Source organism: Neovison vison, chromosome X (genome assembly GCF_020171115.1).
Source record: "Neovison vison isolate M4711 chromosome X, ASM_NN_V1, whole genome shotgun sequence".
In the NCBI taxonomy this organism is placed as follows: domain Eukaryota; kingdom Metazoa; phylum Chordata; class Mammalia; order Carnivora; family Mustelidae; genus Neogale; species Neogale vison.
In genome coordinates, this window is record NC_058105.1 from 68,570,593 (window position 1) to 68,598,284 (window position 27,692).

The following is a 27,692-nucleotide window of genomic DNA, read 5'->3' on the forward strand; positions in this document are numbered from 1 at the left end:
TCACATAATAAATGGCATTATGTCTAGCTCTGTCACTTGCATATTTTCAAATGCATCCATATTGTACCAAGTATCAGTACTTTATTATTTTTATTATAATTTCACTTTCTTGACAGCATCTCTTCAAGCATAAAAGTTACTGATTTTGATGTATTTTATGTATTTTGTCTTTGGATGCCTGTGCTTTGTATATGTCAAATTCAAGGTCATGAAGATATACATACTTTAAAAGTCTGGTAATTTCAGCTCTTAAATTTAGGTCTTTGATTCATGCTATCCTCATTTTTGCAGTGTTAAGTCTCTGGACCAACTTCATTCTTGGGAATGAGGATATCCACTTGTCCCAACATTATTTGTTGAAAAGATTATTGTTCTCCACTGCTCTGTCTAGACATCCTTGTCAGGAATCTACTAATCATACACATCAGAGTGTATCTGTGGACTTTCAATTCCATACTTGCCTATTTAACCTATAGGTCTACCCTTACAATATTACTATTCTTAATTACTGGATTTTTGTACTAAATCTTAAAATAAATGTTCTCCATTGTAGTCCTTTTTCAAGACTGCTCTATTCTGTATCTATATTTCCATGTGATTTTAGAATCAGCTTGCCAATTTCCACAAAAATGCCAGTTGGAACACCAACATGAGACTGCACTAAATCTCAAAATCTATTTGGGGAGCACTGCATTTGAGGAGTATTCATTTCCTAGAGCTGTTAGCAAATTACCAAATGGAAAGCTTAAAACCAGAAAAACTGGTTCTTCCACATTCTGGAGACTAAGTCTGAAATCAAGATACTCGAATCCATGCTTCTTTTGAAGGCTTTAGGAGAGACAACATTCCATATTTCTCTAAGCTTCTGGTGTAGCTACCAATCCTTAGTGCTCCTGATCTTGTAGAAACATTACTCCAATATCTGCCTTTGTAATCACATGCCATTTTCCCTGTGCATCTCTGTCCTCTCCTCTTCTTAAAGGGTATGAGTCACACTGGATTAAAGCCCCAACCTATTCCAGTATGACCTCATATTAACTTAATGACCTCTGCAAAGCCCCCATTTCCAACTAAGATCAAATTCATAGGAAACAGAGGTTAAAAGTTAATACATCTTTTAAGGGTACATAATTCAGCCCATGACACCACCTTAACATTACTAATTCTTCCAATTCATGAACAAGAGGTCTTTTTTTTTTTTAAGATTTTATTTATTTATAGACAGAAATCACAAGCAGGCAGAGAGAGAGGAGGCAGAGAGAGAGGAGGCAGCAGGCTCCCCGCTGAGCAGAGAGCCCGATGCGGGGCTTGATCCCAGGACCCTGGGACCATGACCCGAGCCGAAAGCAGAGGCTATAACCCACTGAGCCACCCAGGCACCCCAACAAGAGGTCTTTTTGTTTACTTCTCAAATTTCTTGTAATGTGGTTTTCCGTGTGAAAGTCTTACACACTTCTTTTGCTCAATTTATGCCTAAGTATTTTATTCTTTTGGATAATATTGTAGAGGGACTTTTCTTAGTTTCATTTTCAGATTTTTCATGGCTACTGTACAGAAATACAACTTATTTTCCCTATTTTTCTTATATTCTGCAGTCTTTCTGAAATCATCAGATCTTATGTGGGTTACCCAGGATTTTCTACATACAAGATCATTTCATCTGTGAATTTGGTTTTTCTTCTTCCTTCCTAATCCAGATGCAATTTGTTTTTCTTGCCATAAATAAACTGATTTCCAGTATAACGTCAAAAATAGTGAGAGGAGATATTCATGTCTTGTTCCTGATCTCAAGGGGAAAGTACCCAGTCATTTAACATTAAGTTTCTGTGCTCGCTTCGGCAGCACATATACTAAAACATTAAGTTTCTTAGCTGCAGGTTATCCCTAAACAGCTATTAACTGGTTGAGAAAATTACCTTCTATTCCTAGTTTGTTAAATGTTTTTAACATGAACAGGAGTTGGATTTTGCCAAGTGCTTTATATGCATCTATAGTGCTTATGTATATTTTAAAAAGTGGGCTGGTGGGGCACCTGGGTGGCTCAGTGGGTTAAGCGCCTGACTCTTGGCTTCAGCTCAGATCATGATCTCAGAGACTTGAGATCAAGCCTTGAGTCTGAGTAAGGCTCTGCGCTCAGCAGGGAATCTGCCTGATATTCTCTCCCTCTGCCCACTCCCACTCGTGATCTCTCTAAAATAAACGAGCAAATCTTTTTTAAATTAACAAGAAGTGGGCTGCAGCTTTTAATACTGTATAGATATTTGTAAGATAAATGTGTTGCAATTTACTCTTCCACTTTGTGGCTTCTTAATTTTTTTCATTTTTTTGGCACCTTCCCTTGAAAATACAGTTTTCACTTTGATAAAGTCAAATTTACCTGTTTTTCTCATTTACGGATAATGCTTTTGGTGTCCTATTGAACAATTCATTGCCTAACCCATGGAAAGATCTTCTCTTTTATTGTAGAAGCACCAAAGATTTATTTATTTTTACATTTAGCATATGATCAACACTGGGCTAATTTTTTATAATGTGCATTAATTTTTTCTAGGTTAATTTCATCAAGGTTGACTTTCTACTATATAGATAGCCAGTACCAGCATCATTTGTTGCAATGACCATTCTTTCATAAAATCAACTTCAAACCTCTGTAAAATATCTATGGACCATATTTGTATAGGTCAACTTGTGAAGTATCTTCTATTTCATTAATTGATGGCTCTATCCTTAGACAAAGAACACTGATGTCATGACATAGATTTATATACTAAGATTCTTTTTTTGTAGATTGTTTATTCACTTGAGAGAGAAAGCACAAGCAGTGGGGAGGGGGAGAGGGAGAAGGATAAGCAGACTCCCTGCTGAGCAGGGAGCCTAACCAGGGGCTAGATCCCAGAACCCCGGGATCATGACCTGAACTAAAGGCAAATGCTTAACCAACTGAGCCACCCAGGAGACCCTGAATTGTGTTTTCTTAAAGTTTTACTTCAAGATTTTGGCTCTTTCAGTGACGATGCCTTTCCATATAAATTTTAGAATCATTTTATCAGTATCTAGAAAAATACCTCATCTTAATTAGTGTAGTACTAAATCCACATAAATTTGGGAGAATAAACAATATGGAGTTTTCAACCCATGAATAATTTGGCTGCTCCAGTTATTTGGGCAGTTTTGTACTTTTCAGCACACATACTCAGTGTATCTTTCACTGTATTTTTACCTTCCTACAGATGTATTCTCTTTGCACAGTTCTAATATTCAGAGATTTGTTACCATGCCTTAAATAATACATTTGAAAACAACACCAAAGTTCAGTTACAGTGATTTGGAAGCTGAAAAAATGGGTAAAGTAATAAGATTCCCTGTTATCTTCCTTCCAAAAATGACAAATAACTAATGCACATTATGTTCACTGACTACTCCCGTCACTTCTTTAAAAAAAAGGTGGGTTGCTTTTTTTTTTTTTTTTTTTCCTGGTTCAGGTTCACAAAAAAATTGAGGGGAAGGTACACGTATTTCTTATTTACATGCTGTCTCCATGCATATTCTCCCCCATTATCAACACATCCCAACAGAGTGGTACATTTGTAGTAACTGATAAACCCATGCATACTTCCAGATAATCACCCCAAATCCCCAGATTACTTTATGGTTCCCTCTTGGTGTTGTATATTCTATGGATACATAAAATGTATAATAACATATCTATCATTAAGATGAGTATTTTCATTGCCCTAAAAATCCTCTGTGCTATACATATTCATCCCACTATTTCCTAACCTCTGACAACCAGTGATCCTTCAATTTTCTCCACAGTATTCCCCTTCTGTCATACAGTTGGAACTATTATGTAAGCCTTTTCAGATTGGCTTCTTTCACTTTTTAATATGTACATAGAGCTCCTCCATGTCTTTTCATGCCTTCATGTATCATAGTTTTAGCACTGTATAATATGTCATTATCTGGATGTAGCACAGCTTATTCATCCATTCACCTACTGAAGGACAACTTTGTTACTTCCATCAGGGCAATTATGAATAAAGCTGCTATAAACATTCATGTGCAGACTGTGTAAACATAAGTTCTCAACTTTTTCGGTAAATACAAGAGCAGGATTGCTAGATTGTGTCATAAGAGTATGTTTGCTTTTATAAGAACCAATTTGAATTTCTACTAGCAATGGAGTGTTACTGATATTCCACATTCTTACTAGTGCAAGATACTGTGTTTCAGAATTTGGCCATTTTGATAGGTCCGTAGAGGGATCTCACTGATTTTTAAATTTGTATTTCCTGCTTATGTTTACATTTTATCTGTATATTTTGTTTGGTGAGGTGTCTGTTAAGGTCGTTGGCCCATTTAAAAAATTGGGTTATTTTCTTATTGTTGAGTTTTAAGAACTCTCTGTATATTCTGGATTAACAGTCCTTTATCAAATAGGTTGTCTGCAAGTATTTTCTCCCAATCTGTGGCCTGTCTTCTCATTCTCTCGACATCGTACTTCACAAAGCAGAAGTTCATAATTTAATAAAGTCCAGCTTATCAATTATTTCTTTCAAAGACTTATTGGCATACCTACGTTCATCTAGGTTTTCTCCCATATTATCTTTTAGAACTTTAGATTTGCATTTTAAATTCACTGTTAAATGCTTGGGATCCATTCAGAGTTAATTTTTGTGAAACTGTTAAAAATCTGTGTCTAGATTCATTTTTCTTCCCTATGCATATCCAGTTGTTCCAGCACTTTTTATTAGAAAGACCAGTTTTGCTCTATTATATTGCCATTGTTTCTTTGTAATAGATCTGTTGGCAATATTTATTTGGGTCTATTTCTGGCTATCTACTCATTTTCATTGATGTATTTTGTCTACTTTTTGGGTAATACCACAGTATCTCGATTACTGGAGCTTTAAAATAAGTCTTGATGTAAAATAGTATCAGTCCAACTCTGTCCATCTCCTAAAGTGTTAGAAATGTAGGATCTTTTGTTTCTCCACACAAACATTAGAAGTAGTTTATTGATCTACACAAAATAAATTACTGAGATTTTGATTAAGATTACACTGAGTCTATCAATCCAACATAAAGAATAGGCATCTTGAAAAAAATAGAGTCTTCCCTATCCATAAACATCAGTATCTCTGCATTTATTTTGTTCTTGATTCTATCATCAGAATTTAAAAATTTTCTTCAAATAAATATGGTATATATTTTGTTCAATTTATACCTAAGTATTTCATTATGGGAGGTATCAAAGTAAATGGCACTGTGTTTTTAATTTCCAATTCCACTTGTTTAGTGCTGGTATATAGAAAAGCAACTAACAAAACCTTATATCCTGCAACCATGCTAAAATCATTTTAGTTCCAATTTGTGTGTGTCAATTTGGATTTTCTACACAATTCCGTCACCTGCAAGACAGTTCTATTTTTTCCTTCCCAATTTGTATTCCTTTAATTTCTATGTTTTGTCTTATTGCATTAGCTAGAATTTCCAGTACAATGTTGAAAAGAAGGGATCAGAGGAGACAACCTTACCTTTTACCTGATTTTAATAAGAAAGCTAGTTTCTCACCATTAAGTATGATGTTTGGTGTAGGTTGTACATAGATCATCTTTTATCAGGCTGAGGTAGTTACCCTGTAATCCTAGTTTACTAGTTTAGTTTAAATCCTAGTTTAATCCTAGTTTAGATTTCTCATCACAAATGGGTATTGGATTTTATTAAATTCCTTTTCTATATTTATTGCTATGATCATGATTTTGCTTTTTTAAATCTGCTGATATGAAGGCTTACATTAATTTTCAAATATTGAAATACCTTGCATATCAATTCCAAATTCCATTTAGTTATTATGGGCAATCATTTTCATACACTGTTATACTTGATTTGCTAAATATTGTTGAGGATTTTTGTATCTATGTTTATGAAAGATATTGGTCTGCAGTTTTCTTGTAATGTCTTTGGTTTTCACAGTAGGGTAATGCTAACCTCATAAATGAGTAAGAATAAATTCTCTTAGCTTCTATCCTCTGAGATTGTTGAGTATCAGCATCTTCCTGTCCTTTAGAGTTTGGAGGAATTTACCAGGAAGCCACCTGAGACTGGTGCTTTTGTTTGGTTTTGGAAGGTTATTAATTATTGATTCAATTTTTTCATAGATACAGGCCTAATGAGATTATCTATTTTTATTGCTCTGGCAAATTGTGTACAATGAGACTGTACACAATTCAAGTGAAGTTGAAAATGCTCCTTTAGTACCTACCATATTCACTCCTCTTTTCTATTTGTTGCCCTTTTTCTCGGTTCCTATTTTTGTCTTCCATCATTTTCTGCCTTTTGTTGTTTCAACAGAGTATTTTAAATGATTCAATTTTCTCCCCTTTATTAACATATCAGTTACACTTCTTTTGGAACTATTTTTTAGCATCTGCCACAGTTTGCAATACACTTTTACATTTAGAATTAATCTGTTTTCAAACAACACCATACATTTTCTGGATATTTTGAGTACCTCATGATAACAAAATAATCCTAATTCCTCCCTTACACTCCAAGTATCATCGCTTTCATTTATTTCACTTATATGTAAGTATATATAAGCATATACATGTGTATACAATATGTCAAAAACATACATATATGTAAGTTTACATAATCAAATACATTGTTAGTATTAGCAAACTATTTACCTGCTGGATCAACTAAGAATTTAAAAAAATAAGTTTTGATTCACTTTTATTTATTTCTTCGATGTTCTTCCTTACTTTACAGGAAACTCAAATTTCATGCAAATATAGTTAAAACTGGCTGACAATGGGAATGATTACATTACCATTACATGAGACCTCTATATAAGTACCATGGAAACTTATCAATATAAATAAGAATAGTAATTACACTGAAAAGAACTAAGATGTTTAAAAAGGAGTGACATCAGTAAAAAAAAAAAAAAAAAAAAAAAACCTTTATATTAAAGAAAATTTCATAAATACATGGTATTGAAAGCACAACAGATGAAATGTTGAAAGGAAATCTGACTTTATAAAGGGAGAGGGCCAATTCAACAAACTACAGTGTAAGACACTCCTTATAATGGGGTGCCTGGATGGACTGGTTGTTAAGCAACTGCCTGCCACTCAGGTCATGATCTCAGGGTCCTGAGATTGAGCCCCACATCGGGCTCCATGCTCACTGGGAAGCCTGCTTCTCCCTCTCCCACTTCCCCTACTTGTGTTCCCTTTCTCACTGCCTCTCTGTCAAATATTTATTTAATCTTTAAAAAAAAAGATACTCCTTATCATAAGTTTAACAAGAAGCAAGCAAGCATTATTAATGCATGATACTTTTTAATGAAATAAAATAATCTAATATTAAAAATGATTCTAATGTTTCATATTGTAATATGAAAATTACTTTAAGGTTTTCATTTTCCTATGTATCTGTAATTGACAATAAGAGAATTTTTAGTATTTTGACAAAAAATTTCTCAGGTAATAGAACAACTGTTATTTTTCCACTAATAAATACTGGTTTGCATGGTTTCAGCTAGCAGTCATTTGTACATTCCTACATTATTCTGCAAAACAAGACTCACCTGTAGCTCATGGGGTGTTTTGGAGGGGGGTGAGTGGGTAATACTGTAAATTAAATTTTGATTTCCAGATATACTAGTATATCAAAATACATGCTGTTCATTGCTTTTTCCTGCCTTATGGCCCTGGGTAAAAACTTCCAGTGCTGAACTGAAAAGCAGTAGTGAAATCTGAAATACCCACCTCCTGTTCCAAGAAAGAAAAGCCAATCTTTATTTTTTTCTTAAAGATTTAACTTATTTCTATGACAGAGAAAGAGACTGAGAGAGGGAACATAAGCATAGGGAGTAGGAGAGGGAGAAGCGGGCTTCCCACTGAGAAGGGTGCCTGATTAAGGGCTCAGTCCCAGGACCCTGGGATCATGACCTGAGTCGAAGGGAGATGCTTAACCATCTGAGCCACCCCAGAAAAGCCAATCTTTAATAATTAATGTATTATCATTAGTGTTTATGAGAGTCCATTTATCACATTAATAAATCTGCCTTCTTTTCCAAATTTGCTAACAATTTTTATAAGAAATGGGTTTAAATAAATCAAACGCTTTTCTTTTTTTTCTACTGAGATGTTTTCCTCTTCTCTTCAGTGTGCTGACCTGATGAATTATATAATTGACTTCCAAATATTGAATTACTCTTTTTTTTTCTTTTTTAACTTTATTTATTTACTTGGCAGACAGAGATCACAAGTAGGCAGAGAGGCAGGAAGAGAGAGAGGAGGAAGCAGGCTCCCTGCTGAGCAGAGAGCCGGATGTGGGACTCGATCCCAGGGACCCTGGGATCATGACCTGAGCCGAAGGCCGAGGCTTTAACCCACTGAGCCACGCAGGCGCCCTGAATTACTCTTTCAGTTCCCAACCAGATCAAATGCCATCACGTATTTACCTTATTATGTATTGCTGGAAATAACTTGGTAATACTTAACAGAATTTTTAAGTCTATGTTCATGAGTAATAGTCTATAGTCTTTATAATACCTTTCTGCAGTTTTGGTATCAGGGTAATGTGGGCCAAATAAAATGAAGTTGAAATATAACTGTCTTTTGTACTTCCTGAAAAAGATATATAAAATTGATGCTGGGGTGCCTGGTGGCTCAATCGTTAAGTGTATGCCTTCAGCTCAGGTCATGATCATAGGTCATGGGATCGAGTCCCACATGGGGCTCCTTACTCAGCAGGGAACCTGCTTCTCCCTCTGCCTGCTGCTCCCCCTGCTTGTGTATACGCTCTCTCTCTGGGAAATAAGTAAAATTAAAAAAAAAAAATACAAATTAGTGGGGGTAGGGGGAAACTGGGTGATGGGTATTAAGGAGAACATGTGTTGTAATGAGCACTGGGTATTATACATAACTAATGAATTTCTGAACACTACTTTTATGGTTTCAGGTATCACATTTAGGTCTTTAATCCACGGAGTTTATTTTTGTGAAGGTATAAGCAAGTGGCCCATTTTCTGGACAGCTACATGTAAAGAATGAAACTGGGTTGGGGGCTGGGACTTGCTGAGGCAGCAGGCGAGTAAGTGTGCCCAGAATCTGCTACTGTCTGTACTACCAAAATGGAAAGAAATATAAAAATCAGTGCTCCAGCAGCCCTTCCAACCCTTAAGAGAATTCCAGCAAACCACAAACCATTTGGTGGAGGATTAGTTCCTTTATACTCTAGATGCCTTTTTCAAATACAGTTTTTCTGTGGCCCAGAGCAGATAAATCTGCTCCTGGTCCCTCAGTACTATCCTTGTCTACCACAGTTGTATGCATCAGGGGTGGGTTTCCCATTATTACTGTCTCTCCCCCCAACTATTCTCTATGTTGTCTCTTTCCATCCTTCGTTGTACAGAGCTGTTAAAGCCCTCAGTTCTTTTTCAGGAGGAATTATTCTGTATGTAAGTATAGATTTAGTGTCTGTGGAGGAAATGAGTTCAACATTACCCTGTGTCACACCATCTTGGAACCTTCCCCCAACCTTTTTTTTTGATTGGTGTTTGATTGCTGTATCAAGTTCTAATCTTTTACCTTAACATATCTATGTTAGGATACTGAAAGGAGGTATCTTGTAGATAGCATATAGCTGGGTTATGATTTCTAAATAATCTAACAGGCTCTGAGGTTTGCTTGATCATTTGTGTATTTAATCTAATTATAGATATGTTTGGATTTATGTCTACGACATTATGATATTTCGACCGTATCCTGTATTTTATACTTCTTTAGTTTAAATACTCTGTGTATTTGTTTGACTCTTAGCTTATACCTCTTTGGGGAATTTTACTAATAATTTAGAGTTTTTTAAAGATATTATTTATTTATTTGAAAGAGAGAGAAAGCATAAGCAGAGGGAGCTGCAGGCAGAGAGAGAAGCAGGTTCCCTGCCAAGCAAGGAGCCCAACACGAGACTCGATCCCAGAAACCTAGAACCATCACCAAAGCCGAAGGCAGATGCCCAACCCAGGCGTACCTAGAGACTTTTTTTTATAACTTCTTTAAGAGAGAGAGAGAACGTGAGAGAGTGAGCATGCGAGTGAGGGAACACAAGCAGGGTGAGTAGCAGAGGGAGAGGGAGAATCAGACTTCCCAATGAGCAGGGAGCCCAATGTGGGGCTCGATCTCAGGACCCTTAGATCAAGACCTGAGCTGAGGCAGCCGCTTCACTGACCTGAATCAGGGGCCCCTATTTAGAGTTTTTTTTTAAACATTAATTAAAAATAATTTTTGTCAGTCTCTTCAACAAATGGTGTTGGGAAAATTGGACAGCCACATGTAGAAGATGAAACTAGACCGTTTTCTTATACCATATATAAAAACAAACTCAAAAAAAAAAAAAAAGGATGAGATCTTGCCATTTGCAACAATATGGATAGACCTAAAGGTTATTATGCTAAGTAAAATAAGGCCAATGCTAAGTAAAATAAGGCCGACTGAGATAGACAAATACCATATGATTTCAGTCATATGTGGAACCTGAAATGCGAATAAACAAAAAACAGAATCAGACCTGTAACTATAGAAAACAAACTGATGGTTGCCATAAGGGTGAGGAGTGCCATAGAGGATGAGGGGATGGACAAAATGGGTGAAGGGGAGTGGAGATACAGGCTTCTAGTTACAGAATGAAAAGTCATGAGAATAAAAGGCAAAGCAAAGGGAATATAGTCAATGACAGAAACAATAAACAAAACTAAAAGGCAGCCTACAGAATGGGAGAAGATGTTTGTAAATGACATGTCTGATAAAGGGTTAGTATACAAAATATATAAAGAATTTATCAAGCTCAACACCCAAAAAAAACAAATAATCCAGTTAAGAAATGGGCAGAAGACATGAACAGACACCTTTCCAAAGAAGACATCCAGATGGCTAACAGACACATGAAAAGATACTCAACATTACTCACCATCACGGAAGTACAAATCAAAATCACGATGACATACCGCTTTATCACACCTGTCAGAATGGCTAAAATTAACACACAAAACAACAGGTGCTGGTGAGGATGCAGAGAAAGGGGAACCCTCGTGCACTGCTCGTGGGAATGCAAGCTGGTGCAGCCACTCTGGAAACCAGTATGGAAGTTCCTCAAAAAGTTAAAAACAGAACTACCCGGGTGCCTAGGTGGCTCAGTCCGTTAAGCCTCTGCCTTGAGCTCTGGTAATGATCCCAAGGTCCTAGGATCGAGCACCAAATTGGGCTCCCTGCTCAGTGGGGTGTCTGCTTCTCTCTCACCCTCTTCCCTATACTTCTGCTCTCTCTCTCTCACTCATGCATTCTCTCTAATAAATACATAAAATCTTTAAGAAAAAAAAAAAACAGATCTACCCTACGATCCAGCAACTGTGCTACTAGTTATTTACCCAAAGCATACAAAAATACTGATTTGAAGGGGTACATGCACCCTGATGTTTATATCAACAATAGCACAACAATGGAAAGAGCCCAAGTGTTAATTGACATGAATGGATAGAGAAGATGTGATGTATACATACAAAGGAATATTACTCAACCATCAGAAAGTATGAAAGGTTACCATGTGGGATGATGTGGATGGAGCTAGAGTGTATTATGCTAAGTGAAATAAGTAAGGGAAAGACAAATATCATATGATTTCACTCATATATGGAATTTAAGAAACAAAACAGATAAATATAAGAGGGGGAAGGGAAACAAACCCTAAGAGTCTCTTTTTATTTTTAAATCTTTTAAAATATGTTTTTTATTTAAAGATTTTATTTATTTGACAGATATCACAAGTAGGCAGAGAGGCAGGGAGAAAGAGAGAGAGAGAGGGAAGCTGACTCCCCGCTGAGTAGAGAGCCAGATGCAGGGCTCGATCCCAGGACCCTGAGATCATGATCTGAGCCGAAGGCAGAGGCTTAACCCACTTAGCCACCCAGGCGCCCCTAAGAGTCTCTTAATAATGGAGAACAAACTGAGGGGTAATGGAGGAAGGTGGGTGGGGGAGGGGATAGATGAGTGATGGCTATCAAGAAGTGAACTTGTTATGATGAGCACTGGGTGGTGTACTTAAGAGATGAATCAATGAATTCTACTCCTAAACCAATACTGACTGCCCTGCATGTTCACTAACTAGAATTCAAATAAAACTAAAATATAAAAAATAAAGGAATATAGTCAATGACATTTTAAGAGCATCATATCACATATATATGTATGTAATCAATGTAAACAGGTAATATGGAGCATCTTTTCATGTGCCTGTTAGCCATCTGGATGTCTTTGGAAAAGTGTCTGTTCATGTCTTCTGCCCATTTCTTAACTGGATTATTTGTTTTTTGGGTGTTGAGCCTGATACATATATACACACACACACACACACACACATATATATGTACACATATGCACACATATATATAGATGGCGCCTATACTTTGTTGTGAACACAGCATAATGTTTAGGATTGTTCACTCACTATGCTATATACCTGAAACTAATGCAACACTGTGGGTCAACTATATTTGAATAAAAAAATTAAAAATACATAAAAGAATCTAAAAGCCCCCAAATCAATTGTATTTCTTTACCAACAATAAAATATCCGAAAATGGAATTAAGAGCATCAAAAAAAAAAAAACATTAAAGAATAAATTTCACAAAAGAAAAAACAATTTATATATTAAACACTATACAACATTGCTTGGAGAAACAGAAAAAATTTACGGAAATCTATGTTCATGCACTGGAAGATGCAATATTATTATATAGACAACACTCACCAAACAGATCTATAAAGTCAATGAAATCCATACTGAAATCCCAGCAGGATTTTTTTGTATTTAAAAAAATGGGGGGGGGGGCGGCACCTCAGTGGCTCAGTCAGTTGGGTGTCTGCCTTCAGCTCAGGTCATGATCCCAAGAGTCCTGGGACTGAGTCCCACATTGGGCTCCCTGCTCAGTGTGAAGTCTGCTTCTCCCTCTCACTCTGCTCCTCCTCCTCCTGCTCATGTTCTTTCTCCCTCAAATAAATAAAGAAAGAAAATCTTTAAAAAAAAAAAAAAAAAAAGGCAAGCTGATCACAAGTGCAAAGCATACAGAATACCCAAAACACATTTAAAAAACAATGTAGGTCTTCTGTTACCATATTTTAAAATTTACGTTAAAGCTATAATAATCAAGATAATATAAAATTGATTAAAGAGGGGGACCTGGGTGGCTCAGTCAGTTAAGCATCTGCCTTTGGCTCAGGTCATGATCCCAGGGTCCTTGTATGGAGCCCCACACCCAGCTCTCTGCTCAGCAGGGAGCCTGCTTTTCCTCTCCTCTGCTTCCAGCTCTGCCTAATTGTGCTTTATCTATCAAATAAATAAAATCTTTTTTAAAAATTGATGAATGAGTAGATACAGAAAATAACAGATAAACTGGACCTCATCAAAATAAAAAAATACAGAAAATGAAGAAACAAGTTACACATTGAAGAAAATTTAAGTCATTATTTTTTATAAAGGACTTGTGTTCAAAATACATGTATGTATATATAAAGAACTTATATAGTACAGTAAGAAAAATTAGAAATGGAGAAAAGATTTAAATGATATTCCACCAAAATCATATGAATGAGCAATAAGCAAATGAAAAAATACACAATCTCCTTAGAGCTTAATTAAGGAAATGTAAAATAAAACCATAATGAAATACCACTTCACAGTAACTAAACTGACTATAATCAAAAAGACAAGAAAATAACAAATGATGAAGATGTAAAGAAATATTAACCCTCATTTATTGTAGGTGGTAACATAAAATAATATAGCCACTGTGGAAAACAATTTGGCAGTTTCTATAAGAGCTAACCAAATACTTATGCTATGACCCAGCTATTCAAGAAAAATGGAAACATACAAGGACATGTACATTAATTTTCATAGCAACATTTATTAATAGCCAAAGGAAATAAAAGGAATTTAAGTCAACTTTGTGTCAAGTGAATTGTGAAACAAAAATGGTATATCTATAATACTGAATATTTAGCTCTAAAAAAATATATAAATACATGCTACCACAAGGATAAACCTCAAGAAAAGCAGTAAGTGTAGGAGGTCAAACTCAGCATCATGAACATTCTGTAATTTCATTCATACGAAATATCGAAGAAAGGCTGATTTTAACATAGGGGTCAGTAGTAACATAGGACAGAGGATGGGAATAGGACTGACTATAAATGAACTAGAGAGAATTTTTGGAAATAATGTCCTATAACTGGACTGTGCTAATAGCTACAGACTATACAAATTTAAAGAATAAATGGTGTACAAAAAAGAGAATAAATTTATATGATATACACATAAAAAGAACCAAACTGAAGTTCTTTTTTTTTTTTTCCCAAACTGAAGTTCTTAACTAAAAATACAATGTCTATGATAAAAAAAAAAAATTCACTTGAGGGAGAACCTCGATGGCTCTGCTGGTTGAGTGTCTGACTCTTGGTTTCAGCTCAGATCATGATCTCATGGGTCTAAAGCCCTAGGTTGGTTCTATGCTCAGCAAGGAGTCTGCTTGAAGATTCTCTCCTTCTGCCCCTCCCCCCACTTGTACACTTGTGCTCTCTCTCAAATAAATCTTTATTTTTTAGAAAGATTTTTTTTATTTATTTACTTGACAGAGAGAGCAGGTGTACATGTAGGGGGAGCAGCAGGCAGAGGGAGAGAGAAGCAGGCTCCCACTGAGCAAGGAGCCCGATGAGGGGCTCAATCCCAGGACTCCAAGATCATGACCTGAGCCAAAGGCAGACAGTTAACCAACTGAATCACCCAGGCACCCCTATAATAAATCAATCTTAAAAAAAAAAAAAATTCACCTGAGATCTCAATAGCAGAAAGGGCACAAGAAAACAATCAATAAATCTGAAGACAGATCAACAGAAATTACTCAATCTAAGCAACAGAAAATAACAAAGAGGTTGAAACAAAACAGTCTCAGAACTTATGAAGCAATATTAAAATGTCTAGTATACAAGTCATCGGAGTGCCAGAAGGAAAAAAAATTTACAGAAAAAAATGTCTGTTGGAATATTACTGGAAAACTTCCCAAACCTGATGAAAGATAAATCCACATATTCAACTACTTAAGCAAATCCAAACAAGATAAACTGAGAGAAAAACCCAGAAATATCACTTTCAACAGTCAAACTAAAAACGGAAAATCAAAAAATGTGAAAGCAGCTACGAAAAGCAACACAGTTCAGATGGACTATCAAAGATTCAAACTACTGTAGACTTCTCATCAGAAACCATGGAGAACAGAAATGGTAGAAAAACATCTTTAGAGTGCTAAAAGAAGAGGGGCGCCTAGGTGGCTCAGTCAGTTAAGCATAGGACTCTTGATTTTGGCTCGGATCATGGTCTGGGTTCCCAGGTCAGGGTCCAGACTCAGTGGGGAGTCTGCTGGAGATTCTGGCCTTCTCCCTGTGCCCCTACCTGTACTTTCTCTCTCTAAAATACATGAATCTTTAAAAAGTAAAAAAATTAAAAAAAAAATAATAAAGTGCTGAAAAAAACTTCCAACACTTTTTTATACAGTGAAGAACTCCTGCAGGAATGAAGGTGAAATGAACACGTTCTTAGATGGAAGAAAATGAAGAGAATTCATTTTAAATGGAGTTGAGATGAAATAACAGAGTTCTTTACTCTGAAGCTGAATGATACCCAGGGGAAGTTAACATCTTTAGAAATGAAGAAAAAACAGAACTGGTAAATGAGTAAATATAAAGGCTCACTTTTCTCCTCTTAGGTTCTTTTATATAGGACTCTTAAAAGCAGAAATTATAACACAGTCTGATGGGCTTTTGAATTATGTAAATGTAAAACAAATGGCAACTATTAAAAAATCATTTTTAAAAGTATGACTTTTGTTCACCTGAAATGTTAAAACATTAAATCTATATATAAACCATTAGGTGATGCCTAGGTTATATTTACTATAATCCCTACAGCAACAACAACAGAACAAATTTCAGTGTTATAACCAAAAAATTTAAAAGAACATTAAACTGGAATACTAAAAATATTTAAAAACTGCAAAAGAACCCATGGGGCGCCTTTGTGGCTCAGTGGGTTAAGCCTCTGCCTTCAGCTCAGGTCATGATCTCAGGTTCCTGGGATCGAGCCCCGCATCGGGCTCTCTGCTCAGCAGGGAGCCTGCTTCCCCCCACCCCCGCCCCCGCCTGCCTCTCTGCCTACTTGTGATATCTCTCGATCTCTCTCTCTCTCTCTCTCCCTCCCTCCCTCTCTGTCAAATAAAGACATAAAATCTTTAAAAAAAAAAAAAAAAAAAAAAGTGCCGTGATCCTGAGCTCAGGACCTCTTAGCGTCACCGGCAACGAGGGCGCAGAGGTCCGGGTTTGAACTCGTAATAAACGACCCTTGCTGTTTGGCTTTGGAAAAAAAAAAAAAAAAACTGCAAAAGAAAAAAATGAAAAACAGAGACACAAGCAATAACAAAGACAAGGTTCAGACATGCAAAAAGCTAGAAAGAGTATCACTACATCCTTTAAGAGAAGAAACAGGCTTAACAACTGCAAATTAGTGATTCTATTAACCATAGAAGTGAAGTCACAGAGTAAAAAATTTTATGGAAATTTAGAGACAGGTAAGTACCTGCAGAGAAAAACACAATCTGATCATCTGATCATTGGAACAAAAGCCACAAAACGTGGTAGGAAAGAAGGAAAATGTAACTAAAAATTAAAATATACTGCTAAGGGGTGCCTGGGTGGCTCAGTGGGTTAGATTCTCTGCCTTAGCTCAGGTCATGATCCCAGGGTCCTGGGATTAAGCCCCACATCAGGCTTTCTGCTCAGCGGGGACCCTGCTTCCTCCTCTCTCTCTCTCTCTCTCTGCCTGCCTCTCTACTTGTGATCTCTGTCAAATATATGAATAAAATCTTAAAAAAAAAAAACTGCTAAAGGCAAAGTGTAGGCTATCATGAGAATGGCAAGCCTTTGCGGGGAGGGGCATTTCAAAAAACAGGGAGCGAGCTGCACCCACCTGCATATTTTACAAACAGGTGGCCAAAGCAAAGATCACAGAGAGATTCCCTTGGTGCTATTTGGGGGAAGGGAGCAGCAAGTATGGCTGAAATTCTCCCTATATATGTTCTTCTTATCTCTCTTATTAAAAAAAAAATACATTCTTAAACTAAAAGGAAGATCATTAAAACCTATACTCTGGGGGTAGGATAGCAAGATGGCGGAGGAACAGCAGACTGAAATGACATCAGGTCACAGGAGTTCAGCTAGATAGTTCTCAAACCATTCCGAACACCTACAAACTTAACAGGAGATCAAAGAGAAGAGCAGCAGTTCTAGGACCATAAAATAAACCACTTTCTGAAAGGCAGGACAAGCGGTGGAGCAGCAGAGCACAAAATCAGAACTTTTAAGAAGTCTGCTCCACTGAGGGACATCACTCCAGCTGGGGTGGAGCCCTCGCAGGGACAGTGTGGTCTCAGGACCCGTGGGGTCACTGAACGTTCAGGGGTGTCTGAGTGTGGCAGAGCTCTCAGGTATTAGAATGGGGAAGCTGGCTACAGAGACAGAGCCAAGGGGTGAGCTCTCAGCTTGGGGTTACATTAAACCGTGATCTGCGGCACAGTCAGACCACTGCTCTTTGAGCAGGGAACCTACAAGTGGCAGATCCAGGGAGACTCACTTTCCTTCCTCCTCTGGAGGCAGGAATCTTCTGGGTTTGGCGATTCCAAACAGGGCTGTGCGACTGAGACAAAAACACTTGGTCACAGGCCAAGTGAGCCCAGAGCATAGCCAGAGACCGGGGAGACGGGAGTGACTGACGCCTTTCCTCTAACGGCGCACTGAGGAGTGGGGCCCCAAGCTCTCAGCTCCTCTGCGCTGTAGACTGGGAGGCCGCCATCTTCATTCCCGTGCTCCAGAGCTCTACGGAAAGTGTTCAGGGAACAAAAACTTCCAAGAGCGAACTTGAGCAGACTTCTTAGCCTGGCTCTGGCAAAGGTGGTGCAATTCTGCCTTGGGCAAAGACATCTGAGAGTCACTACAACAGGTCCGTCCCCCAGAAGATGAGCAAGAACATACAGCCTAGACCAAGCTCACTGATCAAGAACAACTGTGAACTCCAGAGCTAGGAGAAAGCAATGCATGGAATTCATGGTTTTCTCCCCATGATCCTTTAGTTTCCCAAGGTTAAGTTTTTTTAGTTTTTTTTTCTTATTCTGACTTTTTAAAAACTTTTCCTCTTTTAACATTTTTTAACTAGTTTATTTTAACAATATCTTTCTAAAAAAAATCTTTTTAAACCTTTACTATTATAGTCATATTTTATCCTTCATTGTATTTAGCCTTACTTTTTATATACATACAGGGTTGGGGTTTTTTTTTTGTTTTTTTTTTTCCTAAAAAATTTTGGGATACAATTTATTCTAACAGATCAAAATATACCCTAAATCTACCACAGGGCTTTGTTCTAGTCTCCAGTCTAAGCACATTCTCTCACCCAATTTTTTTCCTTCTTTCTTTTTCCAACCAACTTATGTTATCAATTCTATTTTTTAGAATTTTTTTTAAAATTTCCATCTTTACAGTCATATTCCATCCCTTCATCATGCTTACCCTTATTTTTGTACATATATGTTTTTCTTTCTTTAAAATTTTGGGAGTAGTTTCTTCTAAGATAAAATCAAGTGGGTGGCACTCTTCCATTCACCAGTCTAATATATACTTATATATATATATTTTTTTTTAATTTCTTTTTACCCTCCTTTTTCCTCCCCCTGGTCTGAGGTCTCTTCTGATTTGGTTAGCATATATTTTTCTATGGTCTTTGCCACCCTTTTAGTATTGTATTCTTTTGTTCATATATTCTTATCTGGATAAAATGACAAGGTAGAAAAACTCACCACAAAAAAAAGAACTGGAGGCAGTACTGACGGCTAGGGACCTAAACTGTGATCTGCAGCACAGTTAGACCACTGCTCTTTGAGCAGGGACCCTACAAGTGGCAGATACAGGGAGACTCACTTTGCTCCTATGGAGGCAGGAATCTTCTGGGTTTGCAGACTCCAAACAGACTCCAACAGAGAATGGCAGAAATTTCAGATGACAGCAGGCTAATCCAAAGAGACCTGGCAGGCCAGAAAGAACTGGCATGATATATTTAGAGCACTAAATGAGGAAAAATATGCAGCCAGGAATACTATATCCAGACAGGCTATCAATGAAAATAGAAGAAGAGATAAAAAGCTTCAATATATAGTAACAGTCACCTTATAGGCAATACAATGGCACTAAATTCGTATCTCTCAATAGTTACCCTGAATGTAAATGGGCTAAATTCCTCAATCCAAAGACACAGGGTATCAGAATGGATAAAAAAACAAAACCCATCAATATGATGTCTACAAGAAACTCATTTTAGACCCAAAGATACCTCCAGATTTAAAGTGAAGAGGTGGAAAACAATTTACCATGCTAATGGACATCAACAGAAAGCTGCCATGGCAATCCTTAGAGCAGATCAATTAGATTTTAAGCCAAAGACTATAAGAGGTGAGGAAGGACGCTACATCATACTCAAAGGGTCTGTCCAACAAGAAGATCTAACAATTTAAATATCTATGCCCCTAACATGGGAACAGCCAACTATATAAACCAATTAATAGCAAAATCAAAGAAACACATTGACAATGATACAATAATAGTAGGGGACTTTAACATCCCCCTCACTGAAATGGACAGATCATCCAAGCAAAAGATCAACAAGGAAATAAAGGCTTTAAATGACACACTGGACCAGATGGACATCACAGATATATACAGAACATTCCATTCCAAAGCAAAAGAACACATTCTTCTCTACTGCACATGGAACATTCTCCAGAATAACCACAATGCTCTGAAGCTAGAACTCAATCACAAGGGGAAAGTTAGAAAGAACTCAAATATATGGAAGCTAAAGAGCATCCTACTCAAGAATGAATGGGTCAACCAGAAAATTAAAGAAGAATTGAAAAAATTAATGGAAACAAATGATAGTGAAAACAATGGTTCAAATCTGTGGGACACAGCAAAAGTGGTCCACAGAGGAATGTATATAGCGATACAAGCCTCTCTCAAGAAACAAGGATAGTCTCAAGTACACAACCTAACCCTACACCTAAAGGAGCTGGAGAAAGAACAGCAAAGAAAGCCTATGCCCACCCAGCAGGAGAAGAGAAATAATAAAGATCAGGGCAGAAATCAATGAAATAGAAACCAAGGAACAGTAGAACAAATCACAAACCTAGGAGCTGGTTCTTTGAAAAAGTAAGACTGATAAACCCCTGGCCAGACTTATCAAAAAGAGAAAAGAAAGGACCCAAATAAATAAAATCATGAATGAAAGAGGAGAGATCACAACCAACACCAAAGAAATACAAACAATTATAAGAACATACTATGAGCAACTCTACACAAACAAATCTGACAATCTGGAAGAAATGGATGCATTTCTAGAGACATATAAACTACCACAACTGAACCAGGAATAGGAAACCTGAACAGACCCATAGGCAGTAAGGAGATTGAAACAGTCATCAAAAATCTCCAAACAAACAAAAGCCCAGGGCCAGACGGCTTCCCAGGGGAATTCTATCAAGCATTTAAAGAACTAATTCCTATTCTCCTGAAACTGTTCCAAAAAACAGAAATGGAAGGAAAACTTCCAAACTCATTTTATGAGGCAAGCATCGCCTTGATCCTGAAGAATTACAGACCAATATCCTTGATGAACACAGATGCGAAAGTTCTCACCAAAATACTAGCCATTAGGATCCGACAGTACATTAAAAGGATTATTCATCACGACCAAGTGGGATTTATTCCAGGGCTGCAAGGCTGATTCAACATCCACAAATCAATCAATGTCATACAATACATTAATAAAAGAAAGAACAAGCCATATGATACTCTCAATAGATGCTGAAAAAGCATTTGACAAAGTACAGCATCCTTTCTTGATCAAAATTCTTCGAAGTGTAGGGATAGAGGGTACACAACTCATTATCATCAAAGCCATCTATGAAAAACCCACAGCGAATATCATTCTCAATGGAGAAAAACAGCTTTTCCGCTAAGGTCAGGAACTCGGCAGGGATGTCCATTATCACCACTGCTATTCAGCATAGTACTAGGAGTCCTAGCCTCACCAATCAGACAACAAAAAGAAATTAAAGGCATCCAAATTGGCAAAGAAAAAGTCAAGCCATCACTCTTTGTAAATGATATGATACTTTACGTGGAAAACCCAAAAGACTTCACTCCAAATCTGCTAGAACTTGTACAGGAATTCAGTAAAGTGTCAGGATATAAAATCAATGCACAGAAATCATCTGCATTTCTTTACACCAACAACAAGACAGAAGAAAGAGAAATTAAGGAGTCAATCCCAATTACAATTGCACCCAAAACCATAAGATACCTAGGAATAAACCGAACCAAAGAGGCAAAGACTCTATACTCAGAAAACTATAAAGTACTCACGAAAGATTGAGGAAGACATAAAGAAATGTAAAAATGTTCCATGTTCATGGATTGGAAGAACAAATATTGTGAAAATATCTATGCTACCTAAAGCCATCTACACATTTAATGCAATCCCTATGAAAATACCATCAATTTTTTCAAAGAAATGGAACAAATAATCCTAAAATTTATATGGAACCAGAAAAGACCCCAAATAGCCAGAGGAATGTTGAAAAAGAAAGCCAGTGTTGGTGGCATCACAATTCCAGACTTCAAGCTCTATTTCTAAGCTGGAATCTTCAAACAGTATGGTACTGGACGAAAACAGACACATAGATCGGTGGAACAGAACAGTGAGCCCAGAAATAGAGCCTCAACTCTATGGTCAACTAATCTTTGACAAAGCAGGAAAGAATGTCTAATGGAAAAAAAGACAATTCTCTTCAACAAATGGTGTTGGGAAAATTGGACAGCCAGATGCAGAAGAATGAAACTGGACCATTTCCTTATACCACACACAAAAATAGACTCAAAATGGATGAAAGACCACAGTGTGAGACAGGAATCTATCAAAATCCTTGAGAACTTAGGCAGCAACCTCTTCGACCTCAGCTGCAGCTGAGGGAAGTATATAGCAATACAAGCCTTTCTCAAGAAACAAGAATAGTCTCAGGTACATTCCATGTGCACTAGAGAATGTTCTTCCCAGGAACATCACCAAAGGCAATGGAAGCAAGGACAAAAATGAACTATTGGGACTTCAACAAGATCATAAGCTTTTGCACAGCAAAGGAAACAGTCAACAAAACCAAAAGACAACTGACAGAATGGGAAAAGATATTCACAGATGACCTATCAGATAAAGGGACAGTATCCAAAATCTATAAGGATCTCATCAAATTCAACAACCCAAAGAACAAATAATCCAATCAATATATGGACAGAGGACATGAACAAACATTTCTGCAAAGAAGACATCAAGATGGCCAAGAGACATAGGAAAAAATGCTCAAGATCACTCTGCAATGGGGAAACACAAACCCAAACCACATGAGATACCACCTCACACAAGTCAGAATGGCTAAAACTAACAAGTCAGGAAAAGACAGATGTTGGAGAGGATGCGGAGAAGGAGGAACCCTCCTACACTGTTGGTGGGAATGCAAGCTGGTGCAGCCACTCTGATCCGAAAGGGCATGTGCACCCGAACGTTTATAGCAGCAATGACCACAACTGCCAAACCATGGAAAGAACCTAGATGTCCATCAGCATATGAATGGGTAAAGAAGATGTGGTATATATATATACAATGGAATACTCTGCAGCCATCAAAAGAAATGAAATCTTACCTTTTGTGATGATGCGGATGGAACTAAAGGGCATTATGCTGAGCAAAATAAGTCAATCAGAGAAAGACAATTATCATATGATCTCCCAGATATGAGGAATTTGTGAGGCAAAGTGGGTGGTTTGGGGGGTAGGGAAGGAAAAAAGTGAAACAAGATGGAATCAGGAGGGAGACAAACCACAAGAGACTCTTAATCTCACAAAACAAACTGAGGTTTCCTGGGGGAAGGCGGGGTATGAAGAGGCTGGTCGGGTTATGGACATTGGATAGGGTATGTGATATGGTGAATGCTGTGAAGTGTGTAAGCCTGATGATTCACAGACCTGCACCCCTGGGGCAAATAATACATTATATGTTAATAAAAATAATTTTTAAAAAACCCTATACTCTGAAGCACTAAATACAGGCAGTCAAAAGTTAATACCAGGCCTATCTTCCCTAAGGAACAAAAGCCTAAGGTACACAATGTAGAGATACAGTGGTGAAAACCAACTATAGCTGGGTAAGGGGTGAAAAACCAACTAAAGCTTTAGCCCTGGTGGAAAACTGAAATACATGCTGGCAATAGCATTATACCTGAAGGTACAAGAAAACGTGTGATGACCATACCACAAAACCCAGATTCACAATGTCTGCTTAAGACTAAGTCTCAATCCAAACATAAGAGAATGCTCCCATTTTCTACCCCCAAACACATGCTGACAAGTACGGAGTGAAAATAGAAGACAACACAGAGGAAAGCTGAAGAAGATAGAATCCCCTCTGGGGTGTAGTGCAAAAGCACAAAAACCACACAGGAACACAATAAAATATCATTACAAGGTTCCAAGTCTCTGGTGCAGAGAGAAACCATAGTAAGAAACTCTAAAACCAGTCTAATTCTGACTAGCCTGACACAAAATTCTACATAAATAGCATAGAAAAAGGGAGGGTTGCTTTTCTCAAAGAATAAAAAATATTTACTTCATGAGGAGGAGGAAGATGTCAGAGTAAAAGGAACCTGAGCTCACCCTATCCCACGTTTACAACTAGATATCATCCACATTCAAGCCAGTAAATCAGACAACAATCTGAAGACTGATAAAAGAAACTCCACAAGTAAATATGGAGAAGCTGCTCAATCTGAAAGGTCAAGTAGGTCAGAATGGCATAGAAAGGCTGCCTGCAGGAGGGAGGAAGCTGCATGCATGCAGAGAGGGCAAAGAAATGGGCCCTAATACCAGGGAGCTAACACAGGGAAGATTAATCCCCATAATGTTTGGCTTTTAAAAACACAGGCTGGTACAGGTGAGTCAGGAGAGGTTATCAAAGATGATATTAGGCCAAATCCATTACGGTACTACTTGGCTCCTAATATGGATAATGAAGAGGAAGGAGATGATGATGACGATGACGAAGGAGGACTGAAGATACTGATGAAGGGGTGCCAGGGTGACTCAGTCGGTTGAGTGTCAACTCTTGGTTTCAGCCTGGGTCTTGAAGATGTGAGATGAAGCCCCTCACCGGGCTCCAAGTTCAGCCAGGAGTCTGTCTGAGGACTTCTCTCCCTCTCCCTCTCCCCCTGCTCACTTGCATGCTCTCTCTCTCTCTCTCTGATAAATAAATAAATCTTAGCAAAAAAAAGAAAAAAAAAAAGATCGATGAAGAAGGAGATGACGATAAAGGTAAAGATGAGGTAGAGAAGGAAGGACAGGAGGATGAAGGAGAAGTGACTAAAGAAACACTGATGGATTCCAACCTTCCTTTTCTTTAATTTCCTCCAGTCCCTGGGAGCAAGCTGCAGTCTTATTGTTTCTGCCTTTTGTGCTCACCCACCCTGTTTTTTGAAGTCCTTTTTCTCTCCCTTTAAAACATGGTTCTCAACTTATGCTGGGGGAAATACCTTGAGTAGAATACAGTGGGAAAAGTATCTACCACTTTCCTTTCCAAATTTTTATCCCTTCCTGTCTCAACAAAAACATTATGAAATCCAACATCACCATGCTCTGTGGGGGGAAAAGGAAAACTTGCTCCCTTACCTCTGCTGGAAGCTGGAGAATGCTAGGCCCCTGTATTGCAGTATATGGAATTCTAACTTTTTTCCTCCTTTCTATGTATAATGTGCTCAGAGATTACACTGTGTCTTCATGTGAATATGGGCAGTTAGTGTTTGCCAACATGTATCTTTCCACTTTCTCTTATTTTAAAAAAGAAAAAGAATTTAAAAATGAGATTACAGGGACGCCTGGGTGGCTCAGTTGGTTGGACGACTGCCTTCGGCTCAGGGCGTGATCCTGGAGTCCCGGGATCGAGTCCCACATCGGGCTCCCAGCTCCATGGGGAGTCTGCTTCGCTCTCTGACCTTCTCCTCGCTCATGCTCTCTCTCACTGTCTCTCTCTCTCAAATAAATAAATAAATAAATGAATAAAATAAAAATAAAAATAAAAATGAGATTACAGAAGGTCAGGAAAGGATGGGTTTGAGATGCCTGGGTGGGTTAAATGGGCATTTTGACAACATGGCTCTTCCTTTGGCGTGTTTAATTGTGATGTTTAATGGACATCCTTGCAATTTAAGATGATACTTTTAAAATTATATTCTTTACTACTCAGTAGAGCAGTAGAACCTATATATAGGATCTTACTTAGAACTGACATTCCCTATTACAGTTTTGCTCCTGTTTATTTTTAAATTTTGTGTTTCACTGGAAAGGAAAGATGATGCTCAGTTTTAAACGTTAAAAATGTACAAGCTTTATTACAATAAAACTACCTACCTACCTAACTAGTACAGACATACATACCAAAGGGGTTGAATTTCATCAGTTTGCAAAACCAGTAGGACTTGGAGCTTGGAGCTTTAAAAGTCAGCTGAGTCAGCACTCAGTAAATCAGGAGAGCTAGTTATAGCTGGGTCACAGGCCTTAAAGAGACAGCAGCTTATGTGGAGAGACGGGCGTCTGGGTGGCTCAGTGGGTTGGGCCGCTGCCTTCGGCTCAGGTCATGATCTCAGGGTCCTGGGATCGAGTCCCGCATCGGGCTCTCTGCTCAGCGGGGAGCCTGCTTCCCTCTCTCTCTCTGCCTGCCTCTCTGTCTACTTGTGATTTCTCTCTGTCAAATAAATAAATAAAATCTTTAAAAAAAAAAAAAAAACCAGCAGTTAACACAACACTATGGGCAAACGGGAGAGACCTATTCATACTGATTTCAGAGTGTGTTGGGGGACTTCTCCAAAAACAAGAGAGCTAGCAGGGGCCATTTTCTTCTCCTGCCCCCCAGCATAAACACAGAGCCATCTGTGGGAGGCAGGGCTACAGAGACACTTGTTACCTAATCTGCTAGCAGTGTACCCTGCCCAAGGTGTCTCCTGAAGACTCCCCCACTCCCAGCCTGCTAGCTTCAGCCCTGGCCTCAGGGCAAATTTTAAGCCCCTGCATTCGCCCCACCCAGCCAGAGGGAACATAGTGCTGTTTCAAGTCACACCCATCCATCACAATCCCAGTCCAGTCCAATCCAATCCAAGCCAACGTGTCCCCCAGCCATCACCTTGCACCACACTCACCTACATGCTCCCCCAACCACTGCATTCAGCCCCTAGCTGCCACAGTTTCAGGAGATCAGGCACAGATTAGTGGCCCAGTATAAACTCTGTTAATACCACTACCCTGCCCCCAAGTTCCCTGGTAGGCACGCCCCCTCAAAGCTGGCCTGCCTGGGTCCCACTAATGCCACAAACAGCAATTACAGCCCACAACAGGCAGAGAGTCAGTGCAGACAACTGCACTAAAAGGAAAAATGACTCAGACACAACAACAGGGTATATGTAACACACATAGGTGCCAGGTTCTGGTGAATAAGGCATACTGCACTACAGGACACTCCAGGGCCTCTTCTTCATAAAGCAACTACTTCCAACAGCAAAAGACAAAGATGAATTTCTTAACATACAGAGACAGACACAGAAAGGCAGAAAAAGTGAGGAGACAGAGAAATTTATCCAAAGGAAAGAACTGGGTAAGATCACAACCAGAGATCTAAGTGAAACAGATAAAAGTAAAATGACAGACAACATAAAGCAATGATCACAAAGATATTCACCGGAATGAGAAAAGAGACAATGAGAGCCTTAGCACAGAGATAAGGAATAATACAGCAGAGATAAAGGGCTTGATATGAAATGAGAAACATACTTGTTGGAATTTACAGTAAGATGGAAGCAGAGGAATCAAACAGTGACCTAGAAGACAGGGAAATGCAAAGTAATCACAGTGAACAAAAGACAGAAAAAATATTTTGCAAAGTGAGAACTTAGGCAACTCAGTGACTCCATTTAAATGTAAAAGCATTCATATTTTAAGAATCCCACAAGAGGAAGCAAGAGAAAGGGGGGCAGAAAATTTATCTTAAGAAATAATAGCTGAAAACTTCCCTACCTGGAAGGGAACAGATATCCAGATCTAGGAGGCAGAGAAAACACCCATCAAAATCAACAAAATTAGACCCATACCAAGGCATTTAATATGTAACAAAACATAAATTTGCAAAATATAGAGATAAAGAAAAAAATTTAAAAGCATCAAGACAAAAGAAGCCATTAACTTACAAAGGAAAACCCATACAGAGAGCAGGAGATTTTCACAGAAAATTGTAAACCAGAAGGGAGTGGTATTGATGAAGTTCTAGAACCTAGGTGAGGTTCGGTGGGGTGAGGTTCGGAGCCGACAGCTAAGAAAGAATTCTTAAGACGTCTTTGGTGCAGAAAGGTGGTTTATTAGAGCACGGGGACAGGACCCGT

At 38.1% G+C, this 27,692-nt stretch overlaps 1 pseudogene; it reads right to left on the bottom strand.

Annotated features, from left to right (window-relative positions):
• LOC122896604 overlaps positions 1–22,953 on the bottom strand; it is a 68,002-nt pseudogene extending 45,049 nt beyond the window's left edge.
• Positions 22,954–27,692: the final 4,739 nt, after the last annotated feature.